The 20,185-nt window shown below is 42.1% G+C and overlaps 1 protein-coding gene across 2 annotated transcripts in view; it reads right to left on the minus strand.

The window, feature by feature from the left end:
• CA10 (carbonic anhydrase 10) overlaps positions 1 to 20,185 on the minus strand; it is a 440,279-nt gene that overhangs the window by 352,453 nt on the left and 67,641 nt on the right. The gene's annotated exons all lie outside the window — the stretch shown is intronic.

A 20,185-nucleotide genomic window follows, 5' to 3' on the forward strand; every position in this document is an offset into this window, starting at 1 on the left:
TTTAGAAAAAGAAAATATGGAAGTATTCATTGCCAGGAGATGGGCACTAAAAGAAATATCAAAGGAGGTTCTTCAATCCGAGGGAAAATGATGGTGGGTGGAAATTTAGATCCTACAGAAAGGAATACGGAACATCAGGAGCGTTAAATAGGTGAGTAAACATGAGACATATTTTCTCATTTTTAAAGAACTGAAAGGACTGAAGAAATAAACACACAAATCCACCTTTATCATTAGAGATTTCAATATCCTTTTTTAAAATAATTGATGTAACAATTAATGACAAAATCAGATAATCTATGGAAAACTTAACACTTTCAACAAATGGGATCAAAATGAATTTATAAAACACGTTATGGAACAATAGCAGGATGCACATTCTTTTCATGTGCACATGGAATATTTTCCAAGTAGACCATGTTCTGAGACATAAAACAAGTGTTAAAAATTAAGAAGTTTGGAAATATATGAAGTAGTATTCCTGGTCACAACAGATATGAACTAAAAATCAGTAATCAAAATGTACCTGGGAAAATCCCAAAATATTTGTAAATTAAACAGCATACTTCCAAACAACAAATGGGTAAAAAAAAAAAAATACAATCACAGATAAAGAAAAAAATCACTTTGATTCAATGAAAATAGTCACAACATATTAAAACCAATAGGCTGCCACTAAGGTAAACCTAGAGGGAAATTTGTAGCATTCAATGCTTATATTAAAAGAGAACACAAGCAAGGTTTCTAGCTTCCACCTTAAAAAAAAGAGGAGAGCATATTAAACCCAAAGTAAAGAGAGTGGAAAATAAATGTTGGAGAAGAAATCAATGAAATAGAAAATTAAAATTAAGAAAAATAAATGAAAAGACTGACAATACAAAATGATAAATACAAAAACAAAATAAAAAGTGTTGATGAGGATGTGGAGATTTTGGTACTCTCATACGCTGAGGGTGGGAGCGTAAATTGGTACAGCCATTTTAGAAAAACGGTTTAGCAACTTCTTATAAATAACATACTCTTACCAAATGACTCAGTAATTCCTCTTCTATCAAGATAAGTAAAAACATATGTTCACACATTAACTTATACATAAATGTTTATAGCAGCCTTATTCCAAATAGCCAAAATCTGGAAACAACTCAAATGTCCATCCGTTATGAATGTGGTATATGTACAGATCGAATCACTATTCAGCAATATAAAGGCATGAACTACTGATACAGTCAACAACATGGATGAGCCTTAAAGAACCATCCTAAAAGAAGGAAACCATGCACAAAGGGCTATATACATATAGTCTATGGTTTCATCGATATGAACCTCTAGAAAATGTAAAACTATACAGATAGAAAGCATACTGACCAGCATCGGCCAGGGAACGAGGGGTAGAAGGAATTGAGCAACCAAAGGGGCACAAGAGAATTTCTTCAGATGATAAAAATGTTATATATCATGACTGTGGTGTTAGTTACAGGACTGTCAAAACTCATGGAATTATACATTTAAAATTAGAGAATTTTACTATAAATGATAACTCAGTAAAACAGATTTTTAAAAAGACTGATGTTTTCACAATTCCTAAATTTCATATAGAATCTATAAAAAACTCTGAGCACCACCTCCCTTTCCCACAATTTTTTTAGAAAAGAAACTGTTTGTAATAAAGTTTCAACATAAAAGTAATAACCTGATATTTAAAAGATTAGAAAATGTAGAAATGCACAAGAAAGAAAACTACCCTAGACTCAGAGATAAACATTTTTTTAACTTGCTGGGTTTTTTTCTCCAGGGTTTTTCTTACATAGTTATAAGAGGATTAAAAAAATTTGAATCCCACTATATATCTGATTTAACATCTTGCTTTTATCACTAAAAGTATAAACTTTAAACAATACATGGTGTTTACTTTCCTGGTCAAAAAACCCAAACTACATAGTTCATAAGTATTGTAAAATAACTTGCTTTCTCCAACTTAAAAATAAATTCCAGTTAAAATGTTTTATGGTGAAAAATATTATATTAGTAAAACAAAATCCTGAAAAAGTTCCATTTGTTCTTATTTATATGAAAATAAGTTTTCAGAACTTGATTCCCATTTATAAACCAATATACCTCACCCCTTCCCCCCAAAATATTACCTACATGTCTTTTTAAAAGTTTTATTTCTTTTCCCAAAGCACTTGAAAGGCATTCTGCTGAAAGCCAAACTGGTGAAAAAATGTCCAGAGCATACCCTCTCTGCCAATGGCTTACCTGGGGAGCGAGTCACTTAGCATCCTTGACGTCTGTGCATGTTTGGACAACAGATGTCATAAATCACTCCATGATATGAATGCATTTGGGAAGCAGAATCATTCCACTGGAAAGCAAGACAAGGGGCAGCGCTCTGCAAGGACTAATCAGGCAGGAAAAGCAGCTGAGAGGGCGAGCCTAAATCTGTTCACAGAGTGAAAAATACTTTAAGTACCAACTGTTAGCCAAGCACAGTGCAGGCCTTATAAGAGGGTATAAATATACAGACAACTTGCCCTCTAGGAGTTGATAGTCCACACACACAAATTCCTTGACTATTTTCGATGTGATGGCTATTGTAAAGAGTACAAAGAAATTTTAAGAGTTCAGAAGATAAATTGCGCAATCCAGGCTGAAAAATTAAGGAGGTCCCTAATGCCAGGTTATGTGAGATGGGTCAGACTGCAACACGTAACATAGGAACCTTTGAGGGCAAGGGTAGAGTAGGAAGAGATTCTAAATGTGCTGAGAGGCACACTGAGCTGAGAATGCTGAAGACACACCCAGGGAATAGGAGTTTAGTCCAGGTTGACAGCAGTAGCTACACACTAGGAATTGTGACTGATAAACGTGGTAGTTGAGGCCAAATTACATGTGGCTTTGGATACCAGGAAAGGAGTATAAACAATACTCTGTAAGGAATATTGAGGTCACGAAAGTTATTGATCTAATAAATACAGGATGTGGCTGTGTTTTGATTAATCTGGTTGCAGTGGGAAAAATGATTGGAGTAGGGGAACAAAAATAACCATTTTGGAGTTTATCACAGTATTCTGAAAGTCTGAAATTCAAATGGTAGTAGAAGGAATAAAATGAAATGACAGGTAAGAATTATTGTGGAGTTAAAGGCTATGAGTTTCAAGAAGCAAGAGTAAGGAAGAATCAAGGTCTACAAACCAACAGGGCAGCTCTGTTTCCATTCCCACTTCCCACATTCTCTAGGAATGTGTCTCTCTGGACCCAGGTGAGGCCATAGGATGTGAAGAAGCACTGAGACAGAGTGCGAGAGCCAGGCTGCCTGGGTCAGAGCCCTGGCTCTGACCTTGACTAGCTGCGTGACCTTGAGTAAAGTACAAACCTTTCAAAGGCTTCCATTATTTGTATAACCACTCCATGGGACAGTGGCAAAGGAAAAACAAATTTACATTTGCAAACACTTGCAAGCGTGCCTGTAACAAAGGTAGGCATGGTATAAATGTTTGGGAACCCAAACAAATGCTCACGTAGTCCTACAGCAACGTGAGTTGTCGTAGAAGGTAGGACTTCTTCCAGGTCTGCCCATCTCCTACAATGTTGGCTTTTCTCAATTTCTAATCTTCAATTTGTGAGCTTTATTTCCTCTTGAGGCAATCTCATTCACTTGGTGAGTTTTTTTAATTTTTAAGAAAGTATTTAATAACTTTTAACAGAGACGTGTAAAGGGGGGAGTAGCATTTGAAGTTCAAAGTACCCACGTTTAAGGGCCAGCTTTGTCCATGTCTAGTGGCCCTTCTAGTGAGGGAAAGGCTGTCAGTCACCTGGAAGCTCAGTTTCTAGATCTAGAACATAGTGTTGATGATGCTTTCTTGACAAGGTTGTCCTCAAAGTTAAAAATAAACACACAAAATGCGAGTGGTGCTTAAGAGCAATGACTATGATTTGGGAGTCACCCTTTTGACATACACAATATTCATTAGACCACACACTAAAATTACGTGAAAGGTTAAGTTTTTCAGTACTTTTTGAGTGGGAAAAATGTAGAATATTGATAATAAACATATTAGGAATCTGAAACTTTTGGTAAGGATTATAATGAAATCAACCTGAATAAATCTTTAAATTTTTTAAATATTTAAAAAAATTTCCAATTACAGTTGACATACAATATTATATTAGTTTCAGGTATATAATATATGAGGGAGGACCCCCAAAAACAAAAGTTATTTATAAAAAATTGTGTATTTATTCTTGCATGTTTAAACTTCAGTCACCTTCAAAGTACTCTCCATTTGAAGCAATACAGGTATCGAGCCATTTTTTTCCACTGTTCAAAACAGCTTTTGTATGCATTCATTTTGATGCCTTTTAGCACTTCTGCCTTTTTTGCCTTACCTCTTCCACATTGGAAAAACGTCTCCCTTTGAGGACTTTTTTCACCCAGGGAAACAAAATAGTCACTCTGGGTGAGATCAGGTGAACAGGGAGGGTGGAGCACGGGGTCATGCCATTTTTTTGTCAAAAGCTATAGAACACTCAGCACAGTGTGGGCAGGTGCACCAGCAAATCACTCATCACGAAATGGGCAAATGCATCGAAAGAGTCTTCAAAAGAAATCCACTGAAACTGAACACAGCCTCTCACAAGGATACCAGCTGGTACTCTGACACAGATGGGTTCCTAGAAGAGTCACCTAGTGGAGAGAGCCTGTACTACAAGGGGCCTGCCCTCCATACGATAATTCTGTTTTTTAGGAGGGTTCCCTATCTTAGTGACTAGACATTTACGCAATTTATGAAGTGATCGCCCCAGTAAGTTTAGTATCACTTGGTGGCTTTAAATGCCATTTGTATGATAGCAGGAAGCCAATGTACATATCCTGTTAGACCTTTCTAACCACTGTGTTCCCTCCTCTTGAATGTTTCACAACATGTCAAAAACAGAATATTGGACTCTCCCCACTCCAAACCCACATCTGTCACAGTTCACCAGTTCAGGTGATGGCACCGTCATTCACTGAGTCACTCAAACCCCAAACTTAAGGTTCATGCTTCATCACCCTCTTTTCCATTCAACACGCACATCCGTATGCCCTGCCCACACTGCCTCCAGAACACTTCCAGAACAATCATGCTTATCCCCATCTCTAATCCTGCCTCCCTGGCTTTAGCCGTCATTGTTTCTCACCTACACGTCTGTAAGAGTTTGCTGTTTTCCCTAAGTCCACTCATGTACTTTCCTAGCCTATTTCCCCCATAACAGCCACATGATCACTAGAAAAAAACAGACTCATATATATCACACAGATAATCCTCCGGTTAACATTTTTTAAATGCTTACTACTCAACAAAGGACTAATCTCAATTCCTTACATGACCTACAAGGCTCTTTCTTCCCAGCTTCTCATTCTTTTTTTTCCATGTTGCTTAACACCTTAACCCCTTCCCTGGATTTCCCTACCATCCTCCAACATACCAAGCTCCTTCCTACTTCAACAACTTCCAAAGTCCTTGCTCCATCATGTTGAAACCTTCCTACCTTGCTGGTCTGCTGGCCAGATTCTATTTACTCTTCAGGGCTCATTGCAAATGACACTCGACCAGTAAGGCCTTCCTGCTCTTACTCTCTTCAGGGACTGTCCCATTCTTTGTAAACAGGTATTTTAACTGTGTGCTTATTTGGTTGATATTTGCCTTCCCCACTATACTATAAGCTTTGAGAGGGCAAGACCATGTGTGTTCACCACTATCACCCAGCCTCTCTCCTATGTCTTGATCAAAATGTATTTTTGACTATAAAATAAAAAGGAAGGAAGGAAGGAAAGAAAGAAGGAAGGAAGGAAGGAAGGGAGATGTTCACCAATCTTGATCAACAACCATTGACTCGTGCATCTCTGAACTGGTGAGACATTCAAACTAACAAGGGAGTTGGGGAGAAAGGACTAATTTGGTGGGGAAAGAGGACTTATTCAGGTTTTTGTTCATTACCAATTCAGGGCATGCCTATTTACTCTCTCTTCCACACATACTTCTCCACTGTAATTACAGAAAAGATATTAGAAAAGAAATAAATATATAACAATTCTGATAAATGTGAACAGGTACCATTTGCAAGGCCAGGAATTTTGAGAAGTTTTGAGAAGATACCAAGCAGAGAGGATCAGGTTTAATAAAAGAATGAATAAGTAACTAGAGGAAAGGATAAGCTCCTTGCAGGGGTAACAGTTTTCCTCATTCACTTTTCACTGACTCACCAGAGAAAAGCCAAACCTGCAGGTGAAAGTATAAGGAAGACGAGCAAGTCAAACCTCAAGTGATAATTTGAGTTTAGCCTATGGAAGCATTGATCTGCTTTCCTTCTCCTCTTTTGCATATTTATGCTAAGACTGAGTGGGGCATTTGCTCCCAAGCTGAAGCCATGCTGACACCCTCCAGTTGATGTAGAGAACAACCATATATGGGTGTGAGTAGGGGGGTCCCTCTTAGTACGTGTCTGGTCCAGAGAGAGCTGACCAAACGTATGGTAACTTCAACATCACACGGGTGACACAGAGATGAAACGAGATGAGCAATTCTGCAGAGGAGGGAAATGCAACCACGCATACCACTCCCTAAAAATAAAAACTTCCTTACTTTGGAGAAAGATTCACCAGCATGCCTTTTTCTCTTCTACTCATAGACCTAGAAGAGAAGACAGCCTACTTACATACTGAGTCTCTGTTGAAAACACAAACAGACAGCCAAGGATAGCCAGACATATGAGGGAAATCAACAGCATAAAAGAGAACCAAGATTAACAAAGAGAGATAATAGAGAAGACAAAGAAAACTTTTAAAAATCCAATTAGTATCCCTGTAGGGATTTGGGGAGGTAATATATCCATAAAACAAGAAAATACTCATAAAAAAGATAAATCAGAAAACAAAAATAGTTTTTAGAAATTAAAATATGATTGCCACATTTAAATGGCTAATAAAAGCCCTGTACAAAAAAACAAACACTACTGAAGGCCAAAGTAGAAATACTGAAGATAAGTAAAGGAAATCTCCTAGAACTTAATATAAAAAGAAATAGAAATTATGAGAACAAGGAAAGATATGGAAATCGTAGGTGCAAAGACCTGTATGTTCCAAAACCTGTCCACAATGTGAGAGCCAAATGAACAGATAAGAGATGATAAATAATAGAAGAAAATGTCCCTAAAATAAGAAGTGACTTGAATATTTATTCATTTAATCTATCTGTAAGACTCAGTGAGCTCTTACTCTTTTTCAGGCACTGTTCTCAGCATTCATAGATCAGTGAACCAAACAGAAAAAAAAAAATCTCTGTCCTCTTAGAACCTGCATTTCAGCATGCTGGGCACAAGTAACAAAAAAAACCAAAAACCAAAAACAAAAACAAAAAACCATACACATGTAGATACATTCCATGACACTTCTGAACTTTAAGGGTAAAAATAATGTCCTAAAATCTAGTAGAGCCCTGGCTGGTGTGGCTCAGTGGATTGCGCACCAGCCAGCAAACCAAAAGTTCGCTGGTTCGATTCCCAGCCAGGGCACATGCCTGGGTTGTGGGCCAGGTCCCCAGCTGGGGATGTGCAAGGGGCAACCAATTGATCTTTCTCTCCCACTCTTTCTCCCTCCCTTTCCCTCTCTCTAAAAATAAATAAATAAAACCTTTTTTTTTTTTTTTTTAAAGAAGCTAATAGAAGCCTAGGCTGGGACACTTATCTACAAAGGCATCAGAATTCTCATCTGGGACCCTGGTTGCCAGCTGACAGTAGAGTAATAATCCCCAGAAGCAGCTGAAGGAAGGTCATTTTGAAACCAGAATTCTATCACCAAACATACTATCATTCAAGTGACAGGGCATAAAAAACCCCTAAAACTTTTATTCGACACCTGAGGTGAGGACCCGAAAAATTAATTGGCCATACACCCTTTCTATAAAAAAACAAAAAAGCAGAACGTAAATATGGAGTTCAGAAAACCAGAGAGTGAATTCGAGAGTTTACCACAACATGTGCCAAAGAGTAGCAATCACACAGGAGGTGTGCGATAGCCGAGCAACGAGCTCAGAAAGTAATCAGCCTACATGAGACCGGAACGTCAAAGCGCTCTGAGAAAAATGTCTTCGAGGAAAAGTAGCTGCCATAACACAAAGTACGTAATTAAAAACCAGGACGTATAAACATACTGTGATGTTAGGGTATTATACAATGACACAGTAAATAATGTATGATAATATTATGATATATTATATATTTTCATACTGATAAGGTAACAGTATAATATTTTTCTGATTAACCTGGGTAATATTTTCAAAGGAAAAATAAAGGCAGGAAAGGTGTTATCTAATTGCAAACCACTCTAAAATGAGGCGTGATTTTGGGCAACTGCTAGAGTGTTGGAAAGATCATTCTGGAGAGAAAAAAACAGTCAAATATCCAGAAGTAAGGTGGATAGCCTAAAATAAAATATACAAGGTCCAGCACAAATAGTGCCCCATTTTTATTACAAAATCTTTTATTACAAAATCATAAGCATGTAATTCTGTAACATAACAATGTCACACTCAAGCCCACCACATGACATTTTAGGTGAAATGTTCCAATTAAAACTATAAATTATTACACCCATATTATTACCATACCAACCACACTCAAGCAGGCCTTCCCTCTGCTGGACCCTGTAAAAGGACTTATCATTGGCATTAGCTGCACCTATGAATCTGCAGCGCTCTAAAAATGGGAAGGTAGAGCGGTTCAAGAGCTTGAAAAACAAGGACGTTAACTTGGAAGAGGCTAGAACCAGAGCTAGAGATTTTGGAGTGGTTTGCTTGAAACAGGTGACCGCCGAGGCTGTGAGAACAGCTGAGCAAGCAAAGGAAGCGGCTCTGGAACACCGGCCGTAGACATAGACGTGACAACAAGGAAGAGCAGGCACAGAAGGCTGCTAGGGAGCGCGGGTATCCAGAAGCATCTGACCCAGAAACGTGCACCCTTCCAGAAAGGAAAAGGGACTGTCTGAAAGAAGACTCATGGGCCATCAGAGCCTGGGCTGAAAGGAGCCAATGGTTCAGAAACCTGGCAGGAACTGGTGAACCAGTTCTGTTCCATGAGGGGAGCAGCAGGCTGAAGGGCGCTTTGGAGTTGAAATGCAAACCTCGCCACAGCTGTCATGAGGTCCAGCCATAAGGAGGCACGAAGTGAGTGTGGGGGGGAAGGAGGACCCCCCTTCTGGCCCTTATCTTATCATCTAACTGGGACCCTGCAACCCAGTCTGGGGTGGGAGGTGGGGAGCTGGCTCCCTCCTATTGCCACATCTTCAAAGTTAAAAGCATCCCATGCTGTATATTTGCTGCACAAAGCTTCTGCCATGGAGTCTGTCTTTTCCTGAATGTTACATTCAGTAACAAAGTCAACAGGCACCTCCCTGTCATCCTTTTGCAGGAATAAGAAGCAGGGTTCCTGGTTGGGGGTTATAGTCTTGTTGCCTTTGATTATCCTCCACCTGACAAAACCCACATAACCCGAGTGTGAAGCATCCTGCTGGCCATTCTGTAAACATCTCATTATCACACAACAACTCAATGAGCAGTATTTACCCTTACAAGGCACCTCCCAACAGCTCACCAAGCTGCTTCTCAATAAAGCTGTATCGGTGGCCTGTGAAGGTAACCAAGGTTGCCTTTCAAATGGGAGGCTTTGCCAGGAGGGGGGAAGAATGGATTCTCAGCTCCCTGGGAAGCCGGGAGATAATGAGGCCAGTGCCCCCAAAGGTAACCCAATTAGCATCACTCAGAGGAGCCCGAGCTTCACTGCCAGAAGGCAGGCCTGAACTCTGCCTTCAGGACCCCCACCCCCTCAAAGGGTTTTCCGTGACTGTAAAGTTACCAACCCTAAGGCTGTATACAGTGGCACTTCCTAACGTAGTTGGCTCAGAAACAGATCATTTGTTAATACTCCCTCTCTCCCTCAAAAAAAAAAATATTGTCAATAATCACACAACCCTCAATAACAACCATTTCTCTTTAGTTTCAAAACAAACGCCAATTTAAAAATTTCAGTGATAAAGGCATTTTTCAGATTCAATAAAACATTTTGTGTATGAACTGGAAATTGCCCTTACTACACAAAAATATTATGCCTTGCAGTTGTTTTCATTCTGTTTCAGGGTTTTACATTTTAAGTACAAATAAAAACTTCCACATCGTCACACCTGATGGCATAAATGAAGTAATTCAAATACCGTTTCTTTGTGTTTACAGGTGCAGTGCTGGCGTTGTCTATTTTGAATCAGCTGTTTAAATTCAGGAATACGAAGGGCTGCGGGGACTGGAGACGGGGCTGCCCTCCAGAATGTCCACCAAGGGACATTCTGGACCCTTAGGAATGTCCTCTGGGGACAAACATGTGTATTAGAAGCCAAATCCCCGCCCCCCACCCCCATGAACTTCTGTGTAGGATATAATACTTACTAAAGGATAAGTAGCAAACATGTGCTCATTTAAAGATTACACATATATTATTAAAACACAACAGCAACCACAGAAATTGTTTAGAGCTCAGACCAATAAAATATTTTTTCAGGGAGCAGCTTGTCACTGGCATTTTTGAGAATTTCCAGCACATGGGAATAATAAAAAGCAGATGAAACATTTGGTGGGTCTCATTATTGTGATTAACTTCTCTACAGACGTGTTCCTCGCTGCCGGCTCCCAGAGTGGACCGCGGCCAAAGAGCTTCCCTTGGTACATCTGGGACTGGATAGGTCCAGAGAAGCTCCAGGAGCGCTGCTCAAGAGGTGACTGGCGAGAACCACCTGTATCGCCTGGACCAGGGAGTAGTGTGTGGTACCAAATACCACTGGGAAGGCTTGGTGCAAAAGCCCAGCAACAGGAGTACTCCATAGTGGATGGCAGCAACCGGACCCAAACAACCCTCCTGGGCATGAAGCCTAGATGAGGTTTTATGTGTGCCTGTGCTCAAGTCGTATCTTGTGTGCAAAGTGCTATTGTTAGCATATTTTTTAAAGGTTTACAGGGCCTCCCTGTATTGGGAGGCTATATTAGGAACTCAGAGCAGCAGTGTAACTGGACTTGTCTTTTCTTTGCAACCTTAGACAGCCTAATGCAAAATTATGATGAAAAAACCCAATACCTTTGCATAATTTCAGAGCCTATAAGGCACATCTAGGTCTAGTGTATAATTTCATTTTCACAAAAATATTTCAGACCTAGTTTTTACTGTTTTTATTTTACAAGGGCGTAAACTGAGGTGCTGAGAAGGTAGGTCATTTGTCAACAACATACATTTGGTGTATCATGGGGCAGGACACAAAAGCAGGATCTCCTGAGTCCGGTGCTCTCTCCCTGTACAGCTCTCCAGTGCGGCAGTAATAGGTAGTGTCCTAGATGCAATGATAGTAGGACTGCTCACTGCTCACAGGAAGTGCACAATCTGTTGTTTAGTAGGAGGTCGGATTCCATTACGTTTAATCCACCGGGGACGTCCTTTTCTGTCTTGTCCCCCTGCCATGGACTCACATATCTTCTAAGACCTATCTCAAGAGAAGTTTTCATCTGTGCAGCCTTCTCTGATCCCCAAGGCAGAGCGAGTTGCTTTCCTCTGTCTCCTCATCTCACGTCCCTGACCAGGCTGCACTGTAATCCCTCATGGGCGCGTCTGTCTCTAAACTTGCCTCTGTGCGCCTCGAGACCAGGGGCGCTAGTTTACTCCTATTTGGACACCACCCCTGCCTCCCTCCCCGACCCCAAGTGTCTAGCAGGGAGTCTGGCAACTATCAGGCCTGGAGAAAATTTTAACCTCTACACATCCCAATTTCTGGGAAGGAATATAACTAAGTTATTCATAAGTGAGGGCGGCGAGTCGGTGTGACCCACCCTCCTGTACCGAGAAGAGTATTTCCATTAAGTTCTATTTGCCTTCCCTCGGAGACGAGAAATCAGAAATCTAGAGAGACACACTTACACCGCTGACTCCATTTCCAAACACTGACGTTTAGAACATAATAAAATTATCCTGCAAATAAATCAATATTCTATTTCTTAATGCTGCTAAATATATCTCCCAAACCAATTTTATATCACATTAGCAAACTCTCAGACAATATTGGAGCCAGAATGGGTCTTTGAAAACCATGTTGCTCAACATCTTGATTTTATAACTGAGGAAAATCAAGACACTGAGATACTGCGTTGCCTAAGATTTCACGCGCTAGCCAACAAGTGGGCATTTGCCAATATTTCTTACTGCTTCCATGACCCAAAGGAAGAAGAATATTGGTCATGACAAAAGCAAAGTTCAGGGACAGGGCTGGTGTGTTCAGCCACCAACTCCCTGCTCAAGGAAATTCAACAGATAAAACAAGAACTGACACGGTAAGAACTGCCTGCCTCCAATAGCAGTCAGTTAGTCCCTTGACCAAACGATACACCGCAGGGCTCTGTACAATGCAAGTTTTATCCCTGAGAGAAATTACAATGAAATGCCATAGTCAAGCAAAAAGATTTGCGTACACTTCCGTAATGAAAAAATTGATGTCATAAAGTGGGCCATCAGGAGGGGTTTGGTTTTAGAATATCTGATCTCCAGAATTATAGACACATAAATGTATATGTCTTTAGATAGAAGATAATAAATTTGTGTTGGTTTGGGCCCCTGCTTGTGTTGTTTTGTACAGCAACCATGAAACTAATACAAAGCATTTATATAGCCCTCAATTGGGGTGTACTGAAGGACGCTGGAGGGGGGCTAAGCTTACGAGCTTGGAGATCCTCTTCCTTTTAAAGAGAGAGGGAATGGGAGATTGGGGTGACCCTGTGGAGCATATCAGAGAGGAGAAAAGCCTGGGTCCTGAGCTACGCTTGTCAGTAGAACCTGTTGGTCAAAGGTAGAGTAGGAGGTTGGGGACACAGCAGAAAGCTAACTCTGAGCCTGAGCCAGAGGCCAAGAGGCAAGGTTGATACACACACAAGGACCTGCACCTGAGTAGGGAGAGGCAGCAGAAGCCAGGGTCTGGGGCCAGAGCAGGAAAGAGCCAGGGAGACGGGGGAAGGTGGAAAATGGTTGGAAGGGCATCTTGGGTGCCCAGATGAAAGGGTCGGGGTGGCCACTGGTTGGGCCCCTGAGGGCATTTGTCCACAGGGGCCTCCACATGCCTTGTCCTGCCCACCTTGCAGCTTTTCCCTACATCTGCACAACAGACCACAGCACCGCTCTAACAAGTTGCCCAGACCAGACACGTGGGGGTCATGTATACAATCCCTTCTTCTCCCTCACCCTTTACATTTGTTGCAAATCTGGGAACACTGGCCGAGAAACCTGGGGTGGGGTTGGGGAAGTGAGCTCTGGTTTTCTTCTGAGGATATTCTTCCTGGAAAGGCAACAAAAGCAATATCTAGCCCAAAGAATATTATTTCCTATTTCTCAGTTTGAAGATGTTAGGCTAGAACAAGGTTTACTTCATGTTCAAATGCCACCATGATATACACACCCTGTATAACACCCCCATCTGAGTATGGGTGGGATTTAGGAAGGCTGCGATTTTAACCCTGTGATAAGGTGGTTACATTGTATGGCTCAGATGAAGAAATTCTGCAGATGTAAATGAGGTCCTCAAAGGTGAGGTCGAGTTGATCAAAAGAAAGGTTATCTTCGGTAGGCTTAACTTTAAAAGAGAGTCAAGGCCTTCCAGGATGGAAGGGGAAGATTTGAAGCAAGTCACTTTCCACTGAATTGCCTGTGGACAAAGGACAACCTATAGAAGTCTAGGGTCTCTCAGCCCTATAATTCCAAAGAATTGAATTCTGTTAAAGACCTGCAAGATCTTAGCCTGAGGTGAGGATAAGGCTGGACTGACACCTTTTGCAGCATTGTAGGACCCTGAGAAGAGGGCCCAGCTATGCCATACTTGCACCACCTGACCCACGGACACTGTGAGACAATAAATGTGTGTCAATTTTAGCTGTGAAATGTGTGGTCATTTGTTACACAGCAACAGAAAATTAATATTTAGTTTTCTACCTGATAGGCACCATTTATGTGGAGGAATGAGAGGCATGCATGTCCCCAGGCTGGCCATCCCAGATGGCAAGTGGCCCGTGCCACCCAGCCTGCTTCCCCTCCCAGGCAGACGACCGGGAGAAAACCGAGCTCATGTTTGTCCTACCCGTGTCTAATATGAGCCTTTCTGGAGCAAAGAAAATTGGCCATTTTGAACAACACAGGTAACTGGGCATTGGCATTAAACCACAGGTATCTGACAACAGGTGTAATTATCCCAAGCTGACAGTATTAAGGTTTTAAAACTACCCAACAAGGAAGGGTTGGGAATTGCAAGTTGAAAGAGTTGATTGGCCTGGGCGAAGCATTTCTACTTGATTTTAAAGAAACACCAGAGGACGGGGCCGTGAGTCAGGGGGACCACCTACACCCATCCTGATCAAAAGTGGAGCTGTGAGTTCTCCTGCTAACCACTGAGACAGTTGGAAACGCAGCTTCATGATCCCGTGGTGTCTGTCAGAGCTCCGAGGAAGAGTAAATTGCTTATAACTATTAATTGTCTTCCCACTATTCCTCGGATCTTTACACAGGCGCTTCCAGTGTGGCTCATGCTAAGTGTGACCCGGCTTCTGACCACCTCCAATCTCAAACCACATTGGCTCTGTCACGCCACGCCCCAGGCACAGTGAATTTGGTTTTGTTTCTTTTGCCCGTCATGCCCACACATGCCTCTGAGCCTTTACTCAGGTCACTCCTCTGCATGGACCAGTCCCCTGAGTTCACTCTTCACTGGTTCTGTCCTTGTTAGCTACCAGTCTCAGATTTTGCGGGAAGGTCTCCCCTAGCTCCGAACTATTATTCTCATTGGACTTCTCAGAACCTTTTCTAGGAAATACTGCAGTGTGTAGCTCTGTGCTTATTTTGGTGATGATGACGGTGATGATGGTGATGATGATGGTGATGACAATGAGGATGATTTACACCTGGCTTCAAGGGGCAATGATTCCTCTGTTCTGATCCAAGTTCACTTAGCGAACATTGAGCCCCTGCTATGGGCAACATTTGCACTATGACCTGAAGGGGCAGGGAGTAGAAGACAAGGTTTCTGTCCCTAGACACTGGACCCTCCCCAGAGTCCCCACGGCTCCTACCTTAGCTCACAACTCCTTCACCGCTCCTCCCGGATCCTTCCCCGGCTGCGGTCCCTCCCCTGGTGCCCCAGTGCCTTTACGGTAAATCCAAACACACAGCCGGTGTGGCATTCCACGACAGGCCCCGGCTGCCCTTTTCCCTCCTAAGACCCTTGATCTCATCTTACTGCAGCGAGTCTCTCTCTTCCCAGCCTCCCAGCCTTTGCACAATTTGCTTCCTTCTCTGAAACACCTCCTTCCCCCAGAAGAATCGTACACGTCACTTTTGGGACTCAGTTTCGGTGCTGCCTCTGCTGGGAAGCCCTGTGCTCTCTGACACCGGGGAGCCTCAGCTGCCCTTCGGGGTGACCTGGGAAACACTGTGAGATGAGAGACATTCACCCATTTCTCCCCCACTGTTCTCAGCTCCTTGAGGCCACAGTGGAACCTCCTCATGTCTTTACCCTTTAAGGACCAAGTCGGGCCATGCTGAAAGCCGGTTTCCCAAGGGGACTTGCTGGATGAAAGGGCTAAGGGCTCAGGTTCAGTGACTTGGGGTGACCTTCTGGAGGTGGAGGAACAGAAGGGAGGTTCCTGCTCTGGGGTTTCATACAGTTGGAAAAAAATATGTGTGCCCAGTGCCATGACTTAAAGCTTTTAAGTGGAGACAAGCTGTGGATTCTGATGTCTTAGTATGAAAACGGAGAAAGCAACTCCCCATCCAAATATTGCCATGTGAAGCAGGTGCTGGAGGTGGGGAGAGGCCCTTATTACTTTTAGTGACTGCCTCTCCCACGAGACTAAGCTCCAAGAAGTCCAAGGTCATGTCTTTCCGAAATCCCAGCTCCTACAATACTGCCTCCTCTGAAGAGAGTGCCCAATTTCCCTACTGTTTGGGATAAATGAAATGTGAATAGACAGTATTTGGCACAACTTTTTCTGAAATGTGTTAAATGTGTGTATATATTTATGCTAAATTATAGATGTGTTATGTACATGTGTGAGAGACAGATATACTTTAAATGCTACTAAACAAACCCCCACAATTAACCCATTTTTTCCCATTTTCACAGTCAGTATAGGTGTTTACCATCTGTTGCCTGGATGATAAAAAAAAAAAAAGAAAAGAAAGAAAGAAAAAACAAAAACGCCTCATGGATTCTTCTGCTTACGTTATTCTCATTGAAATAGCGCATCCCCGTTAAAAGACACATTTGACTGTGACTCTCTAGAGCTTAGAAATATCTTCCAATTCTCCTATTTTTAAAGGGATTGTGCCTAAGCTTTTGAAAGTGGAACACAAAGAGTTTCACAGCCCAGCCCCTAAGGACCTTGCAAGCCGCATCACTCATCAGAGGGCGCTGTGTACCCCACCTTTTGGATACTCAGAAGTACCTACCAGCCCCCAAGCCCATGGTGCATTTTCAACCTTCCTCACCAGTGCTGCTACCTCTGATGTTCCCCACCCTCTCCTCCATCTCCACGTGGAGTCATCCTAAACGTCGCCAGGACCCAGTTCCAACTTCCTTCTTCTCCCCGTGAACCGAGAAACCTGAGCCTGGAAGAATGCCTTGGGCTGCAAGTGACAGAAAGCCTGATTCGAAGTGGCTCCAACAATAAGACGTTTGTTTTCTTGCTTAAGAAAATCAATGCTGAGGTGATTCCATGGTTAATTCAATGCTCAATGGGCCATAAAAGATGTGGATTCCTTCCAGCTTTCTGTTCTGCCGTCTTTAGTGTGGCTTTTGTTTCCAAGTTTGTTCAGCCGGCTTTTCCTCGCAAGCCACGGGTAGAACTGTTTGTCATATGTTCATGTCTGCGTAAATGTATTAGCCAGGGTTTTCCTGAGCAATAAAAACCATAGAATGTGTGTATGTGCGTGTGTGTGGGTATGTGCATGTGTGTGGGTACGTGTGTGTGTGGAGAGAGAGAGATTTATTTTAAGGAATTGGCTTGTGTGTTTATGGAAACTGACAGATCTGGGATTTGCAGGGTAGGCAGGCGGGCTGTCAGGCCGGAGACCCAGGGAAGTGTGGATGCTGCAGTGTGAGGACCAAAGGCTTCTGGGAGCACAATTCTCTCTTTCTTGGGGGATCTCAGTCTTGTTCTCTTAAGGCCTTCAATTAATTGGATGAGGCCCACCAACCTTATGGAGGGTGATCTGTTTTACTCAATGTCTAATGATATAAATGTTCATTTCATCTAAAAACTATCTTTACAGAAACCTCTACAATAATATTTGAGCAAATATCTGGGTTATGTGGACTAGCCAAGTGGACACAAAAAAGTAGCCAGTATGGTATCTAAGTCAATCATAATCACATGAAATCATCAGGACCGCTGTACATATCAGCCAGGAGTAACCCTCTTGGGCTGGGGAGGTGCTCCTTCCCTGAGCACATAGCTGAGTGGAGGGAGAACATCCAAACAAAATCAGGGCTCCACCTGCAAGGCAGACATGATTACAGGTGAGATTGGATGAAAGTGTGGATTTAAGTGGGTGAACAACAAAGTCTGTTAAACACCAGGCAGGCAGAATCCCAATACTTTCTGGCCTTTGTTGTTTTTTTTTTTTATAATCCTCATCTAAGGCTATGTTTATTGATTTTTAGAGAGAGAGTGAGAGAGAGCAAGAGAGAAACATCAATGTGAGGGAGAAACATCAATTGGTTGCCTCCTGTATGTGCTCTGACTGGGGATCAAACCCTCAACTTTCAATGCACAGGATGATGCTCCAACCAACTGAACCACCCAGCTGGGACCTTTAAGGCCTTCTTTACATGGTCTATCAATCCTATCAGAGCCTTTGTTATACTGAGACATGGGTTTAAGACTTATCTTCCTCTTTAGACTGTGGGTTCCCCCTTGAATAAAAACCATGTATTGGTAACTCTTTATCAATAGCCCCTTGTACGGTGCTCAGCATTCGGTGACTACTCCATGTTACTGAGCTGATAAAGCTCACTGTGCTTGTGCAACCTTGTGCTTGCTAATACTACAGATATTGTGCATTTCTATCCATCACAAGCTTTGTTGAAGTCACAGATTCACAACTGTTATTCCACCTGACAAGTTACGTATAGACACTCTTGTAAAGAACCTATGGGACAATAATACTTGTCCAAGTAATCTAGTCATACAAAGTTCTCTTCTCTTTCACATATCCGTAACCTGAAAAAAAAAATCCCAGTGGCAAAGTAAAGAACCCTCTCATCCTTAACAAGAGATGAAGGGTCCACTGTTTGCCCTAAAGCCCCAGCTCAGATAAAGCAGGTCACTTGGAGTCTGTCAGAAGTTAGAGCCTCAAGTGCACTTACTTAATTTGAAATTCTCATGATTCCTATTTTTTTTTAAAACATAATTGAAGGTCCCAAAGCTTAGGAAGTGAAATGATCAGGTACCAGTCTTCTTCACCAGGAGGCCAAGGGTCATCAGGAATGTTAAACGCAGAGGATGATAAAGCCATTTCTCAGTTTGCCACTGTGTAGGGGAATTCAAAGAACACTTACTAAGCACCTTCTGTACTTTAGGCATCAGGAGAGACCCTTATTTCCAATATTACACTTTCCAAATTTTAGCTCTCTGCCTTTACTCAAGTGGAGAAGTATCAAATATCCAGTTACGGTGTCACTGATAAAAGAATGATAGTCACACCAAGGAAACTGACATGTACTGACTCACCTCATGCACCAGACATCACCATTAGCACTTTATCTGCATTATGTAATTTGTCACAAAACCTTATGACGCTAACTTGGACCTTATCTCCATTTTAACAGATGAGAACTCGGGGGCTCAGGGTGGGTAGGCAACGTGCTGACAGTTACGCCAGCAGGAAGCCCAGAACCCGGACTCAACTCTAGGTGTGACTCTAGAGTCCATGCATAGAGCTGCACACCTTCTGCGTCCCACAGGGCAGGTTTTCTATGTATTAACTTATTTGAGGGAAAGTTTAACTCCGAAATCAATACATAAAGGGAAGGTAAAATTTCTTCCCTGTGATTATTTTAGAAGCAACATCAAATTCACAGCATGGTCTTGAACACATGTAACAAATGTGTCAACAGAGGGGATATCATAAAAAAAAAAGTGGGGCAGAAAGGAAAAATTCTGCAGTGCCTACCCAGTATTATCCATGAGCATGTTAGTCACTACAGAGGATATTATAATCAGTCCAGTTTAGTTTAGCAAGACCTATTATAAACTGGAAGAATACCCTTTGTTGCTCTAATCCCATAATCCCAAAGCACAAGAATATAATTATAATTGTAATTTCCAGGATTTCTCAAATATAAGAAGCACATTCCTCAAGAAAAAAATAATATACAAGCAATCTCTCCATGGGGAAGGGCCATTCCCAGGTGTAAGTATAAAATATCAGGTATCTCTATGTGCCATAGGAAAATCGCTTCTGTCAATTGAGTCACTACAAGATTATTAGAAACCTGATAATATCTGGGAGAATTAATCAAGTCCAGTTTCCATCTGGCTGAGCCAAGGAATAAATGTACCATAGTGAATTTACGAAGTTAGTAATACAGTTTATGAGGCCATTTGGCAGTCAGGTGGCTTTTTCCTGGGTCACTCACCCTCCCTCCCCATGCTTGCTCTCCTCCCATGGAAAAGCTCCAAGAATATTTACTATTGTCACACAATCAAGTGAGAAAAGTGATGCTCAGAGGAGTTTGGTAACTTGCTTAGCTCTGTGCAGCTAATGTAATAAATTCTACATAAGAACAGGAGAAGACATCGCAGCCAAGAATGGACCAGGTGACATGGAGCAGAGCTCTTTCCATATGCCACCAATTCCAAAATCCTCAGTTGCCACTTGCAGTCCTCTGTTCTCAGTGCATGAGTGTGGACCCCACCTCGGTTCCTCCGGAGAGCTTTCTTTTTGACCTTCTCATACATAAGCAGTTAAAATATTTTGGAATATCTCTCCTGCCTTCCTTTCCATCCTTCTAAGATTCTTGCTCTTTCCCTCACTTCTCTCCTCAGTAAAGTCTTAATCAACACAGCCGGAGGGTGAGGACCAC

Source organism: Pteronotus mesoamericanus, unplaced genomic scaffold, assembly GCF_021234165.1.
Source record: "Pteronotus mesoamericanus isolate MK-2021 breed Mesoamerican mustached bat unplaced genomic scaffold, CSHL_Meso_final contig_84, whole genome shotgun sequence".
Taxonomy (NCBI): domain Eukaryota; kingdom Metazoa; phylum Chordata; class Mammalia; order Chiroptera; family Mormoopidae; genus Pteronotus; species Pteronotus mesoamericanus.